Below are 16,025 nucleotides of genomic sequence, written 5' to 3'. Positions count from 1 at the left end.
AAAACCTTTCAAAGAAATGTCATATAAGGAAATGAAGCTCATATGTCAATGCAATGAATCCATCCAAAGAAAATTTTCTGAAGTACAAACACAAACTGAAAAAGAATAATGTCTTCAGCTTCCATCTAGCTGGATATGTTATTGTACTTAACGAAATAAAAAAAAAATTAAATAAACTGCTTACGAGAATTACTGGTTCCTTAAGATTACACTACTAGAATTACGCAAAAAAACCGACCAAAATTTTCCGACCAACGTTGGTCGGTCAAAAAAAGCGACCAAAAGCCGTCCAGCTTTGACGGAAACTGGAAAAAAAATATTTTACGTTTTTTTAAAAAAATACCAGCCAAAGTTGGTCGGTAAATTGGTCAACAAGTTAACCGAGCTGGTCAGGCATCCTTAGTCAAAGAAACTTTCACATTATCGACCAACTTTGGCCGATAATGTGGACCCAATTTTTTAAATTATTATTATTTAAAATATTTTATAAAATTTAAAGAATTTATATTTAAAATTACCTACCAACGTTGGTTGATTAATGTAGGGGAAGCATTTACCGACTAACTTTGATCGGTATATTTTATTTTCTGGAAAATAACCGACCAAAGTTGGTCAGTTATTAGGTCAACATTGGTCAAAATTTTGAATCACTTTTATATTTACTATCTAAATAATATAAATGTAATCCGTAAACACTTTTGGAATACAAATAATGAATACACTAACATATACTATAACATGCTATATATGTAGTTAAAGTAGCACAACAAAACGTGTGTGTTATATATATACACACACTAACATATACTGTAACAAGCTATATATATAGTTAAAGTATTACAATGAAAAATGTGTGTGTGTGTGTGTGTGTGTGTTTGTATATAATTTATCATCAAATATATCTATTTGTAAATTGATTCATCGACTTATAACTTATTTAGATGCATCGATGAATATTAAAAACAAAACGTTTTGACCTATATCGATTAATATAAAAAATCAAACGTCACGACCTAAAATAGAATAATATTATATATTGGTTTATGAATTGATAAATTATTCCTACGTAATAATGTATAAGATTGATCATCAATTACAATATAGTGTATGTGTGTGTGAAATTACTCATATACTTAAATATAACTTAGAAAATTTACTTAGATAAATGCTATTATAATCTATTAAAAGTAACTACCTAGTTAATATAATTTTTTGTAAAGATTATGCTTATAGTTTATAATTATTTGTAATAATTGTATAGTTAAATAAAATAAATACTTATAGTTAATAATAATTTTTTTTATAGTTTATTATAATTTTTTATAGCTTATAATATTTAAGAAATAATTTTTTTTAAAAAAAATAACCGACCAAAGTTGGTTGGTTTTTGGTCAAACGGTCAACACTTACTGTACCGACCAAAATATCGACCAACTTTGGTAAGTACATCTGAAAACAGACCTGAAATATACGGGATTCCCCCCATTTTTTCATACCTCTCCTCTCAAAATTCTCTTAACTCCTCACTCAATACCTTCCCCTCTCCTTCTCTATTTCCCTCACACAAATTCCATTCCCCACTCCGTGTCGCCATCACCCAGCTGCCGCCGTCGCCGCTGCCACTGCCACTGTCGCGCCTCTCCTTCTCCACCTCCTAAAAATTCTAGGTTTGAATTTCAACTTATTTCTTTTGTGTATGAATCTAATGTTTTATTTATTAGCTATGGATTAGTTTCAATTGATTAATGTTTCAATTGATTATTTAATATTGTATTTTATAGAAATCAAGGGTTTAGGTCTTGTTTTAATTGAATTGATTACATATGGTATAAATTGAATGTTTGAGTTTGTATTGTCTTGAATAGTTTAGTTAGAATTGAATTATTAACTTTGTATCGTTTTGAATAGTTTAGTTAGAATCTAGGGTTTAGGATTTGTTCCTGTGAATCGAACTTTTAGGGTATGGGTTGAATTTTTAGGATATAAATTGAATTTTTAGTGTATGTTTAAACTCTTAAGATATGAATTGAACTTTTAGTTTATATTTAAACTCGTAGGATATGAATTGAACTCTTAGTTTTTAGGTTTTGTTCTTGTGAATTGAACTTTTAGGATATGAATTGAACCTTTTGGATATGAATTGAACTTTTTAGGATATAAATTAAATTTTTAGTTTATAATTAATTATATTTAATATAATTTAATTTTTGGTGTAATTAGGAAAAAATAATTATCTTGAATTAACTAAAAAAGATTTAATTAATTTATAATTGTAGAATAAATTAATTTATTCTTGTTTTATTTGTATAGATGGAACATCGTACTTGGATGTACAATAGGAAATATCCTAATCGGCGAGGATTGTAGGAGAATTTTGTAGAAGGGGTTGATGACTTTATTAGACATGCAATGTCACTTCCACCATACCAAAGTGAAGAAGTAATTAGGTGTCCTTGTGTCAGGTGCACTTGTATGAAGTTTAAAAAATCGGAGGAAGTTAAGCTTCATCTTTATAAGATGGGGTTTATAGAGAATTACTTTATGTGGACTAATCACGGAGAGGTCGATGGTATCCGTGGAATATTTCATAAAATGATTGTTGGTGAAAGTAGTAGCTCGGTGGAGAATACAAATCTTGATTCTAGAATTCAAGATATGGTTGCGGATGCTTTTGGGATGCACTTCGGCGGTGAGCCCAATGAAAATTTTGAACAAACTCCTAATGATGACGCAAAATATTTTTATGAAAAGTTAGAGGAAGCTAGTAGTCCACTACGTGATGGAAGTCCGCACTCTGAGTTGTCTGTTGCAGTTAGATTACTAAGTATCAAATCTGATTGGAATATTTCTCAAGCAGCCATGGACTCTTTCATTGATCTTATAAGTGAACTAGTTGACCCTAATATCGTCTTACCTGGTGATTTCTATAAGGCAAAGAGATTGGTTTCTAAGTTAGGACTTTAGTCAATGAGAATTGATTGGTGTTAAGATGATTGCATGTTATATTACAAAGATGATGCAACTTTAGACAGATGTAAATTTTGCGAAAAGCCTCGTTTCAAGAGGCTTTCCAGCGAGAATATGGTCGCTGTCAAGGCGATGTATTATTTACCTCTTATACCTAGGTTAAAGAGGTTATATGCGTCGATGAGTTTTGCTCCTCATATGAGATGGCACTTTGAAAATAGAAAACCACCTGGTGTTATGTATCATCCTTCAAATGGAGAAGCTTGGAAGCACTTTGATTGGACATATCCAGATTTTGCTAGTGAACCAAGGAACATTCGGTTAGGTTTGTGTGCGAATAGCTTCACGCCTTTTTCTATATCTGGGACGCCATAATCATGCTGGCCTGTCTTTCTTACACCTTATAATCTACCACCTAAGTTGTGTATGACTAGTCTATATATATTCTTAAATTTTATTATCCCTGGTCCACATAATCTGAAAAGTTTGATTGATGAGCTAAAACAGTTGTGGTATGATAGTGTTGAGACATATGACATATCAACCAAACAGAATTTCAATTTGTGTGCTAATTTAATGTGGACTATTAACGATTTTTCTGCGTATGGAATGTTGTCTAGGTGGATAGCTGCTGGGAAGCTAGCTTGTCCTTACTGCATGGAAAATGATAAAACGTTCACTTTGAAATATGGCCGAAAGTAATCATGATTTTATTGTCACCGTCAATTCTTGCCTCACGATCATGAGTTTAGAAGGATGAAAAATGCATTCAAAAAGAATAAAATGGAATATGATTCTCCACCTCCGATATTTTCAGGTGAGGAAATTTGGGAGAGGGTCTAGAACTTTAGTAAAGTTACTGAGGTTCTACCTTATAGATTCCCCGAATATGGTGTTACTCATAATTGGACAAAATAGAGTAGATTTTGGAAGTTGCCTTATTGGAAGGATAATCTTCTCCGACACAACCTTGATGTCATGCATATCGAGAAGAATTATTTTGACAATTTATTCAACACAGTGATGGATGTTAAAGGTAAGACAAAAGATAACCCAAAAGCTAGAAAGGACTTACAAGAATATTGCAGACGACCTGAATTATACTTATAGATAGTAAACAATGATAAGGTGTTCAAGCCCAAAGAAAGTTACACATTCACTTTGGAGGAAAGACGACAAATTTATGATTGAGTTACGAAATTGAAGATGCCTGAGGGTTATGCGTCGAATCTTGGAAAAAAGTAGATATGGAGGTAGGGAAGTTGAGCCATTTGAAAAGTCATGAGTGTCATGTTTTCATGGAGACCTTAGTGCCTATTGCATTTTGTGGTTTTCCTGAAAGAATCCGGAAACCCATCACAGAGATTAGTTTGTTTTTCAAAGACTTGTGTTTTACCACATTAAGGGAAGAAAACCTACTCCGGATGGATAAGAACATTTGTGTAATGTCACGACCCAAGTTCGCCCTCCGTGAACTGTCGTGATGGCACCTAGTCTCTACGACTAGGTAAGCCTAACAAATTGCGGAAAAAGAAAACAACAGAATAAAACTAGCCATAATTGTAGAAAATTTCAAAATGAAGTGTTTAAGATGTCGCTCGGTATATACAATACAACTCTCAAACTGAAACTACAATTCCCAAAACCCGGAATCTTATGAAATCACAAGCTATGGAATAACTACAAGTGTCTTACTCCAGAATGTCTAAAAAAAAGTAAATACAGAAGGGCTAATACTTTAAGAGAGAATGGAAAGGGACTCCTCGGTCTGCGGACGCGGCAGATATACCTCGAAGTCTCTGGAGAATCGCCTCGCCTCAAGTGTAGTAGGGTTGAGTCGAAGTACCTGGATATGCACATGAAAAACATGTGCAGAGAGGGTATGAGAACACCATAGCGGTACTCAATTAGTGCCAAGACTAACCTCGGTCGAGTAGTGACGAGGAAGGTCAGGGCCCTATTGAGTTTAAATGAAAAACAAGGTATAACAGTATAGAATAAAACAGTATAATTAAGTGCAACAGTAAGAAGTAACACATGATAGAAAGAACAACAACAACTACAACAGAGACAAAATAATCACAGAAAGGAATACAGCTCAACACAGAGGTAACAACCGGGGATCTCCCATGATACTGTCCTGTAGTCCCAAATATAAATATCCAGTGAATCTCCCGGGATATCGTCCCGTAGTCCAACTCATAATGCGCGGGGATCTCCCGGAATACCAATCCGTAGTCCCAAATGTAAATATCTAGTGTTGGGGAAATCTACCGGGTGCAGTCCCGTAGTTCCAATATAAAAGTGCAGGGGATCTCCCCGAATACAAATGCGTAGTCCCAAAGTAAACATGCAGGGGGATCTCCCGAGATACCGTCCCGTAGTCCCAAAGTAAACACGCAACAACAACACGAAGAACACTCAATTCAATTCAAATTTCATACCAAGGTAAAACAGGTATTTCTAACCTAGCACGCTGCACAGAATCCAAATAAAGCAGTTTGAGAAGATAAAGTAATTAAGTCAATTGCGCAAGCTTCCCTAAGCAAATAGTAAGCTTAAATTGCAAGTATTATACATAGGAAAAGAAACACAATTATAGTTAATTAATGAAAACAAGATTTTTCAATAATTAGCACAAGTACGCACTTGTCACCTCACATACAAGGCATTTCAAATATCAACAATACCAAATCCTAAGGGGAGTTCTCCCACACAAGGTTAGGCAAGCCACTTACCTCGAATCGACTCAAAATCAACCCGAAACCACGCTCTTGCCACGAGTACTCGACCCAAAATGGCCCAAATATATTCAAATCAATTGCATAATGTAAATATAACTTCAAGTAACTGATTCTACTAATTAATTCTAAACTAATACGTAAAATTAGGAAAAAGAACCAAAATGCCCCTGTGCCCACATCTCGAAATTGGGTAAAATTTACAAATTTTGAATCCTCACACTCTCTTAAGTTCAGTCATACCAAAAGTACCAAAATCGAACCTCAAATGGTCCCTCAAATCACCACTCAAAACTCTCCAATTAACCAAGCCCTGACCCTCAATTTACCACTAATTTTCCTTCAAATTTCATGCTTACAATGATAAAAATCACCACAATAACGAGCTTAGGAACCAAGGACCTTACCTCAATAAATCTCTCTGAAAATCTCCCTTGAAATGGCTCCCAAAAGCTTCACCCCGAAAGAAATATTGAGAAAAATGGCCAAAAATCGCGAAGGGTGAAATATATACCTTCTGACCCAGGGATTCCGCACCTGCGGTCATTTCCCGCTTCTGCACTCCCACTTTTGCGGTCTAACGCACCTGCGGTTTTCACTTAAAGGTCTGGGACCGCATCTGCGGTCACTCTCTCGCACCTGCGCCATCGCAGATGCGTCCAGATGTCCGCTTCTGTGGTTCCGCCTGACTCACCTCTTGGCCGCTTCTGTGGCTTGCTTCCGCATCTGCGGGAGTCGCACCTGCGGCCTCCCAACCGAAGATGCGGTTATGACATCAACCATAAAATTTCAGCTACCAAACTCAACTCCAAACCTCCCGTTAACCATCCGAAACCACCCCGAGGCCCCTGGGACCTCAACCAAAAGCACGAACAAGTCATATACCACTATCCAAACTTATACAAATCTTTAGAACACCTCAAACAACATCGAATCAAACAATTAACATCGGATTCAAGCATAAGAGCTTCAAAAACTCTCAAATTACACTTTCGATCAAAAAGTCTATCAAACCTCGTCCGAATGACCTGAAACTTTGCACACACGTCACATTCAACACTACAGAGCTACTTCAACTTTTGGAATTCCATTCGGACCCCGATATCAAAATCTTACTATCGAACCGGAAACTTCAAAAATTCAACTTTCGGCATTTTAAGCCTAATTAAGCTACGGACCTCCAAAACACAATCCGAACATGCCCCTAAGGCCAAAATCACCCAACGGAGCTAACAAAACCGACATAATTCCATTCCGAGGCCGTCTTCACACTGCTCCAATTACGGTCCAAATTCTAAAACTTAAATTCTTGATTAGGGACTAAGTGTTCCAAAACTCTCCATAACTCCAAATAAATCCTTCCGTTAACTCACAATAGCAGAAACAAACACGTGAAAAGCAGTTAATAGGGGATCAAGGCATAAATTCTTAAAACAACCAGCCGGGTCGTTACATCCTCCTACACTTAAACATTCATTCATCCTCGAACGAGCATAGAGACATACCTGAAGTAGTGAAAAGATGAGGGTAATGGTTACGCTTATCCTGCTTGGTCTCCCAGGTAGCCTCCTCGACCGGCTGACCCCGCCACTGAACCTTTACTGATGCAATGTTCTTTGACCTCAGCTTTTGGATCTGCCTGTCCAATATCGCCATTGGCTCCTCAACATAAGATAGATCCTTATCCAACTGGACTGAACTGAAATCCAATACGTGCGACAGATCACCGTGATACCTCTGGAGCATCGAAACATGAAATACCGGATGAATTCCTGCCAAAATGGGAGGTAAGGCAAGCTCATAAGCAACCTCCACAACACACTGCAATACCTCAAAGAGACCAATAAACCTCGGACTCAACTTCCCTTTCTTTCCAAATCTCATAACGCCCTTCATAGGCGAAACCCAAAGCAGAACCTGCTCTCTAACCATATAGGAAATATCACAAACCTTCCGGTTCGCATAACTCTTCTGTCTGGACTGGGCTGTACGGAGTCTATCCTGAATCACCTTAACCTTCTCCAAATCATCCTGAACCAAGTCTGTGCCCAATAATCTAGCCTCACCCAGCTCAAATCAACCCACCAGGGATTTACATTGCCTACCATATAAAGCCTCGTACAGTGCCAACTGAATGCTGGACTGATAGCTGTTGTTGTAGGCAAACTCTACCAATGGCAAGAACTGATCCCAAGACTCTCCAAACTCAATCACACATGCACAGAACATATCCTCAAGAATCTGGATAGTGCGCTCGGACTATCCGTCCATCCGAGGGTGAGTACCCAACTCATGCTATACGACCCTCCAGAATTGTGATGTGTACTGAGTACCTCTATCTGAAATGATGGAAACTAGAATACCATGCAGACAAATAATCTCCCAGATATAGATCTCTGCTAACCGCTCCGAAGAATAGGTAGTACACATAGGAATGAAGTGTGCGGACTTGGTCAGCCGATCCACAATCACCCAAATGGCATCGAACTTCCTCAAAGCCTGTGGGAGTCCAACTACGAAGTCCATGGTGATCCTCTCCCATTTCCACTCTGGAATCTCTATCTGCTAAAGTAACCCACCCGGTCTCTGGTGCTCATACTTCACCTGCTGACGATTGAGGCACCGAGCTACAAACCCAACTATATCTTTCTCCCTCCGCCTCCACCAATAGTGCTGCCTCAAATCCTGGTACATATTCGCGGCACCCAGATAAATGGAATACCGCAAACTATGGGCCTCCTCTAGAATCAACTCCCGAAGCCCATCTACATTAGGTATACAAATCCGACCCTGCATCCTTAATACCCCATCATCGTCAATAGTCACATCTCTGGAATCACCGTGCTGAACCTTGTCCTTGAGGACAAACAAATGAGGGTCATCAAACTGACGCTCTCAGATATGATCAAATAAGGAAGACCAGGAAACCACGCAAGCTAGAACCCGACTGGGCTCCGAAAGATCCAATCTCACAAACTGGCTGGCTAAGGCCTGAACATCCATCGCATGGGCTTCTTCGCTGCTGGTAAATAAGACAAACTCCCCAAACTCTCCACCCGGCGACTCAAAGCATCAGCCACTACATTGGCCTTGCCCGGGTGATACAAAATAGTGATATCATAGTCCTTCAACAGCTCTAACCACCTCCTCTGATGCAAATTAAGATACTTCTACTTGAACAGATGCTGCAAACTCCGGTGATCAGTATAAATCTAAGGCACGTCATACAAATAATGACACCAGATCTTCAAGGCGTGAATAATAGCAGCTAACTCGAGATCATGGACAGTATAATTCTTCCCATATACTTTCAACTGTCTAGATGTGTAGGCAATCACCCTACCGTCCTGCATCAATACCTCTCCAAGGCCAATCCTCAAGGCATCACAATAGACAGTATAAGACCCCGAACTTGCAGGCAATATCAAAACTGGGGCTGTAGTCAAAGCTGTCTTGAGCTTCAGAAAGCTCGCCTCACACTCTCTTCTGTCCACTAGAACGGAGCACCCTTCTGGGTCAGCCTGGTCATAGGTGCTGCAATAGATGAAAACCCCTCAACAAATTGACGGTAGTAACCCGCCAAGCTAAGAAAACTGCGGATCTCTGTAGCTGAGGACGATCTGGGCCAACTCTGAAATGCCTCCACTTTCTTTGGATCCACCTGAATACCCTCACTCGATACCACGTGGCCCAAGAATTCCACGAAATCCAACCAAAACTCACATTTTGAGAACTTTGCATATAACTTCTTTTCTCTCAAAGTCTGAAGCACTGTCCTTAGGTGCTGCTCATGATCTTATCGACTCCGAGAATACACTAGAATATCATCAATAAAGACAATGACGAACGAGTCAAGATATGGCTGGAACATACTGTGTATCAAATGCATGAAGGTTGCTGGTTCATTGTTCAGCCTAAATGACATAACAAGGAACTCGTAATGACCATACCAAGTCCTGAAAGAAGTCTTCGGTATATCTGGCTCCTTAATATTCAACTGATGGTAACCTAAACGCAAGTCAATCTTAGAAAATACTCGTGCACCCTGAAACTGGTCAAACAAATCATCAATACGAGGCAAAGGATACCGGTTCTTCACTGTAACTTTGTTCAACTAGCGATAATCAATGCACATACGCATAGAACCATCTTTTTTCTTCACAAACAAGACAAGAGCACCCCAAGGTGATACACTGGGCCGAATAAAGCCCTTATCAAGAAATTCCTGTAACTGATCCTTCAACTCTTTCAACTCAGGAGGGGCCATATGATATGGAGGAGTAGAAATGGGCTAGGTGCCTGGCAACAGATCAATGCCAAAATCAATATATCTATTGGGCGGCATGCCCGGAAGATCAGCTGGAAACACCTCAAAAAAATCCTGTATTACTGGGACTGAATCAACTGTAGGGGTATCAATACTGACATCTCTCACATAAGCTAGATACGCGTCACACCCCTTCTCAACAATATGCTGAGCCTTAAGGAATGAAATAACTCTACTGGAAGTATGATCTAAGGTACCCCTCTACTCTACTCATGGTACACCTGGCATAGCCAGCATCACGATTTTGGTGTGACAATCAAGAATATCATAATGGGGTGACAACTGGTACATGCCCAAGATAACATCAAAATCTACCATGCTGAGCAATAATAAATCAGCTCTGGTCTTAAAACCACTAAAAGCAACCACATACGACCGATAAATGCGGTCCACAACAAGAGAATCTCCCACAAGAGTAGAAACATAAATAGGGGAACTCAAAGAATCCCGAGGTACACCAAAATGCGGGGCAAAATAAGAATACACATAAGAATAGGTGGAGCCTGGATCGAATAAAATTGATGCATCTCTATGACAAACCAGGATAATACCTGTGATGACAGAATCAGAGGCGACAACCTCAGTACGGGCAGGAAAAGTATAATATCTGGCCTAGCCTCCCCTTCTAGGGCGACCTCTACCTCCCCGACCTCCACCTCTAGCTGGATGAGTAGGTGGGGTAGCAACTGGAGCTATAACCATAGCATGAGAACTCTGCAGGGTACGCGATGGCTGAGAGGTCTGTGGAGGTGAACCCCTCCTAAGTCTAGGGCAATCCCTCACCATATGACGTGTGTCACCATACTTAAAACAAGCTGTGGGAGGACGTGGAGGCTGTGACTGGCTCGGGCCAGGTCTGCTGGACTGACTAGGGGTGGGCATATATCGAGTAAAACCGATAACCCGAACCGTTAATTCTTTATTAGGTTATCGGTATTGGGTTATTGGGTTAACAGTTCGGTAACGGGTTAAATTATTTTTTTCTTAGGTTATCGGTTTGGGCTCGATTTGCATTTTTGTTATTGGGTAAAAACCGATAACCTAATAAGAATGATGTAATTTACTAATTTACCCTTAAGTATATACTAGGGTTATTTATTTTCCTAATTCCCTATTTACTCTTCAGTCTTCAGTCGTTTGTCTCTCAGTTCTCATTCTTGTTTCCGTCGCAGCCCCAAGAGTCAAGACGCAAGACTCACCACCAGTTCTCCGCCAGACATTAGTAGATACTGCACAGAAGTGGAGCGTGCTTTTGTTAAGAAACAACAAAAGTTGGCAGTTTACACGTTCTGGCAGTTTGATTTCTTTGTTTAATATATTGCAATTTTTTTTAGTTTTTTATGATATCGGGTAAACCGATAACCGAACCGATAACAATATATAACTGATTAACCGATAACCGATAATCAATATCTTATCGGTTTGGTTATCGGGTTATGATATTTGTAAACCGATAACCGATAATGTTCAAAACCAAACCGAACCGACCGATGCCCACCCCTAGAACTAACCACTGAAAGCACCCCACGCAGGAGGGCACTAGATACTGAAGGTGCATAATAAGGCTTCTAAGGCCTAGGAGGAGCTGGAATACCACTGGCTGCTAGAAGTGCTGCATGAATGGGGTGACTCATATAACCCCTACCATGATGAATTGCAGCTGGAGCATGGGCACCGGAATAATGGCCCGAATCTTGAAACCTCTTAGCCTCCCTCTTCTCTCTCTGTCCCTAGCATGCATACCCTCTATCCTCCTAGCAATGCTCACCACCTGTTGATAATAAATATGCATCTCCAACTCACGAGCCATGCTAGACTTGATGCTGGGAATAAGCCCCTCAATAAATCGGCGAACCCTCTCGCGAACAATAGAAACCAAGGATAGGGCATGTCTAGCCAAGCTAGTGTAACAGACATCATACTCCGAGACAATCATAGTACCCTGGCGCAAATGCTCAAACTCTGCGTGCCATGCATACCTGAGGCTCTAAGGAACATACTCTCTCAGGAACATATCTGAAAACTGAGTCCAAGTCAGGAAAGTAGCCTCATCCGAATTGTCTAACTCATAAGTGCGCCACCACTCATAGGCGTCTCCTCGAAGCTGGAAGGTAGTGAAAGAAACCCCGCTCGATCCTGATATACCCATGGTACGAAAAATATGGTGGCACTCATCTAGAAATCACAGAGCATCATATGATGCTAGACCATTGAATACAGGAGGCTTGTACTTCTTGAACCTCTCAAGCCTCATCTGCTCATCCTCGGAAGCCGCTGCCATGCCCTTGGGATGATTTGGGATTGTAGGCCGTACAGGAATAATCTTTGGGACCTGATCAACATGCACTTGCTGCTCAGGAGTGCGGGCGGCGGGAGTCTGTGCTCCTCTCCTAGCCTGAGATGTAGCTGCAGCAAGGGGAAGCAACCCTTCCTGAGTCAGAGTGGTGTACATGCTCATGAACTGTGCAAGAGTCTCTTAGAGAGCTGAAGTAGTAGTAGCAGTAGGCGTATCAGGTGCCTGGACTCCAGCTGGAACTGTTGGTGGCACCTCGGTGGCAGCTCGTGTGGGTGCTCTGGCTGCACTACATGCGCGTTCTCAGCCGCTACCCCGGCCTCGACCTCTGACGGCTCCAGCAGGGGAGCGAGTGCCTAATCATCTCTGGTAGCACATGTCCTCACCATCTGTGAGAGAATAGAAGACAAAAATTTAGAATTGTGATATTAAAATTTTGCACGACAAGGAAATCAAATGAAGTGGAATTTTCCTAACAGTTACATAGCCTCTCGTAAATAAGTACAGACATCTCCGTACCGACATCTCCGTACTGGCTTGTGAATCATGACTCCTACGAACCTAGAGCTTTGATACCAACTTGTCACGACCCAAGTTCACCCTCCGTGAACTATTGTGATGGCACCTAGTCTCTACGTTTAGGTACGCCTAACAAATTGCAGAAAAAGAAAACAACAGAATAAAACTAGCCAAAACTGTAAAAAATTATCAAAATGAAGTTTAAGATGCCGCTTGGCATATACAATACAACTCTTAAACTGAAACTACATTTCCCAAAACCTGGAATCTCTTGAAATCACAAGCTATTGAATAACTACAAGTGTCCTACTCCGGAATGTCTAAACAAAAGTAAATATAGAAGGCTAATACTTTAAGAGAGAATGGAAAAGGGAATCCTCGATCTGCGGACACGGCAGATATACCTCGAAGTCTCCGGAGAATCGCCTCGCCTCAAGGGTAATAGCGCTGAGTCAAAGTACCTGGATCTGCACATGAAAAACATGCGCAGAAAGGGCATGAGTACACCACAACGGTACTCAGTAAGTGCCAAGACTAACCTCGGTCGAGTAGTGACGAGGAAGGTCAGGGCCCTACTGAGTTTAAATGAAAAACAAGGTATAACAGTATAGAATAAAACAGTATAATTAAGTGCAACAGTAAGAAGTAACACATGATAGAAAGAACAACAACAACTACAACAGAGACAAAATAATCACAGAAAGGAATACAGCTCAACACAGAGGTAACAACCGGGGATCTCCCATGATACTGTCCTGTAGTCCCAAATATAAATATCCAGTGAATCTCCCGGGATATCGTCCCGTAGTCCAACTCATAATGCGCGGGGATCTCCCGGAATACCGATCCGTAGTCCCAAATGTATATATCCAATGCTGGGGGAATCTACCAGGTGCAGTCCTATCGTTCCAATATAAAAGTGCAGAGGATCTCCCGGAATACAAATCCGTAATCCCAATGTAAACATGCAGGGGGATCTCCCGGGATACCATCCTGTAGTCCCAAAGTAAACACGCAGCAGCAACACGAAGAACACTCAATTCAATTCAAATTTCATACCAAGTAAAATAGGTATTTTTAATCTAGCATGCTGCACAAAATCCAAATAAGGCAGTTTGACCAGATAAAACAATTAACTCAATTAGGCATGCTTCCCTAAGCTAACAATAAGCTTACATTGCAAGTAGTATAGACAGGAAAAGAAACACAATTATAGTTAATTAATGAAAACGGGATTTTTCAACAATTAGCATAAGTACGCACTCGTCACCTCATGTACAAGGCATTTCAAATATCAACAATACTAAATCCTAAGGGGAGTTCTCCCACACAAGGTTAGGCAAGCCACTTACCTCGAACCAGCTCAAAATCAACCCGAAACCACGCTCTTGCCACGAGTACTCGACTCCAAATGACCCAAATCTATTCAAATCAATTGCATAATGTAAATATAACTTCAAGTAACTGATCCCACTAATTAATTCTAAGCTAATACTCGAAATTAGGAAAAATAACCAAAATGTCCCCCAGGCCTACATCTCGGAATTGGGTAATTCGGAATCCTCACACTCTCACAAGTTCAGTCATACCAGAAGTATTAAAATCAAACCTCAAATGGTTCTTCAAATCACCACTCAAAGCTCTCAAAGTAACCAAGCCCTAACCCTCAATTTACCACTGATTTTCCTTCAAATTTCTTGCTTACAATGATAAAAATCACCATAATAACGAACTTATGAACCAAGGACCTTACCTCAATGAATCCCTCTGAAAATATCGCTTGAAATGGCTCCCAAAAGCTTCACCCCGAATGAAATATTAATAAAAATGGCCAAAAATTGCAAAGGGTGAAATATATACCTTCTGACCCAGGGTTTCCTCACATGCAGTCATTTCCTGCTTCTGTGGTCCCGCTTTTACGGTCTAACCCACCGCACCTATGGTTTTCACTTATTTAGGTGTTGTTTCACCTTTTAAATCAGTAGAAGGATCAGCAACAACTACTCTAGTGGTTGAACAACTTAAGGGGCAGCAGGTCCAGTCCCAGTTGCATCAGTCTATGATAGGTAATGCTGGGATTGTCCCAATTGCAGATACAGTCCCAACAACACTAGATGATTAGACAATGGTAGTGAGATCACCTACAAGGCAGAATGTAACTCCAAAAGTGTTGAAGCAACAACAACGCTTAAGTTCTACAAATAAGCGACAGAATCAACACCAAACACCCAAGCATCGATCACCTAAAAATAGGAGATCACATGGGCTTAAAGAGCAAATCATACAATCGAAGCAAAATGAGTTTTCTAACTCATTTGAAGCTTTACACAGTGAGCAAGATCATCAGTTGGTTAGCACAAATGATATAGGCAGAAGAACTGTAGTACCAACAGAGGTAGGTACACAATATGCTGCACAAGCACACAGTTCAAATGCACCTACGCTGCAATTTTGCAGTCCATACATAGAAGAAATAATCAAAGAAACACAGAAAGCAATGATGTTGAGTCCAATACTGGTAAAGCAACCATTGGTTACTTTAAACACTTCCGTGTTTGAAGTACCATCTCAATTAGAGAAATCATGTGGTGAACTTGAAGGTGAACCTGGGCAGATCATGTTAACATCTGGTTTTAACAGTTCAGTTGTACAACCATCCTTGAGAGACATTGTTAGCAAATCAAGAAGATGGGATGAACAACATGAGGAGGATGAAGAGGAGAAATGCGGGATTGAAGATTCTACTGATGATGACATTCAAGAGAGTGCAGATGAAGACATGCGCTCAATTGGCTCACCACCGCTACCAAGAAACGATGGTGCCTCGACATCAAGCCTCAAAAGCAACCTTAACTATAACGTCCCTATTTTTTTCCCACTAGTGCTCATGCTAGTGCAATAAACACAATTAAGGATGCTCAGCAAAAATGGGATTAGGGTTAGGGGTTTGGGTTAGTTAAAAAGGAGGGGTTAGATATGGACCGTTGATCTCAGAGATCAACGACCACGATTAAAGGGAGTTGGGTCGGGTTTATTTAGGCGGGTCACGATCGGGTTGGGTAAAGGGGTTGTTTGGTTTGGTCTAGGGTATTGGGCTAGGTAATTTGGGCTGGTTTGGGTAGCCTAAGTCGGAATACGGGAATTTAGGGCTATTAGTTAAATACCCAATTTAATTAAT

Source organism: Nicotiana sylvestris, chromosome 11 (genome assembly GCF_000393655.2).
Source record: "Nicotiana sylvestris chromosome 11, ASM39365v2, whole genome shotgun sequence".
Lineage (NCBI taxonomy): Eukaryota > Viridiplantae > Streptophyta > Magnoliopsida > Solanales > Solanaceae > Nicotiana > Nicotiana sylvestris.
This window is presented reverse-complemented; position numbering follows the sequence as displayed.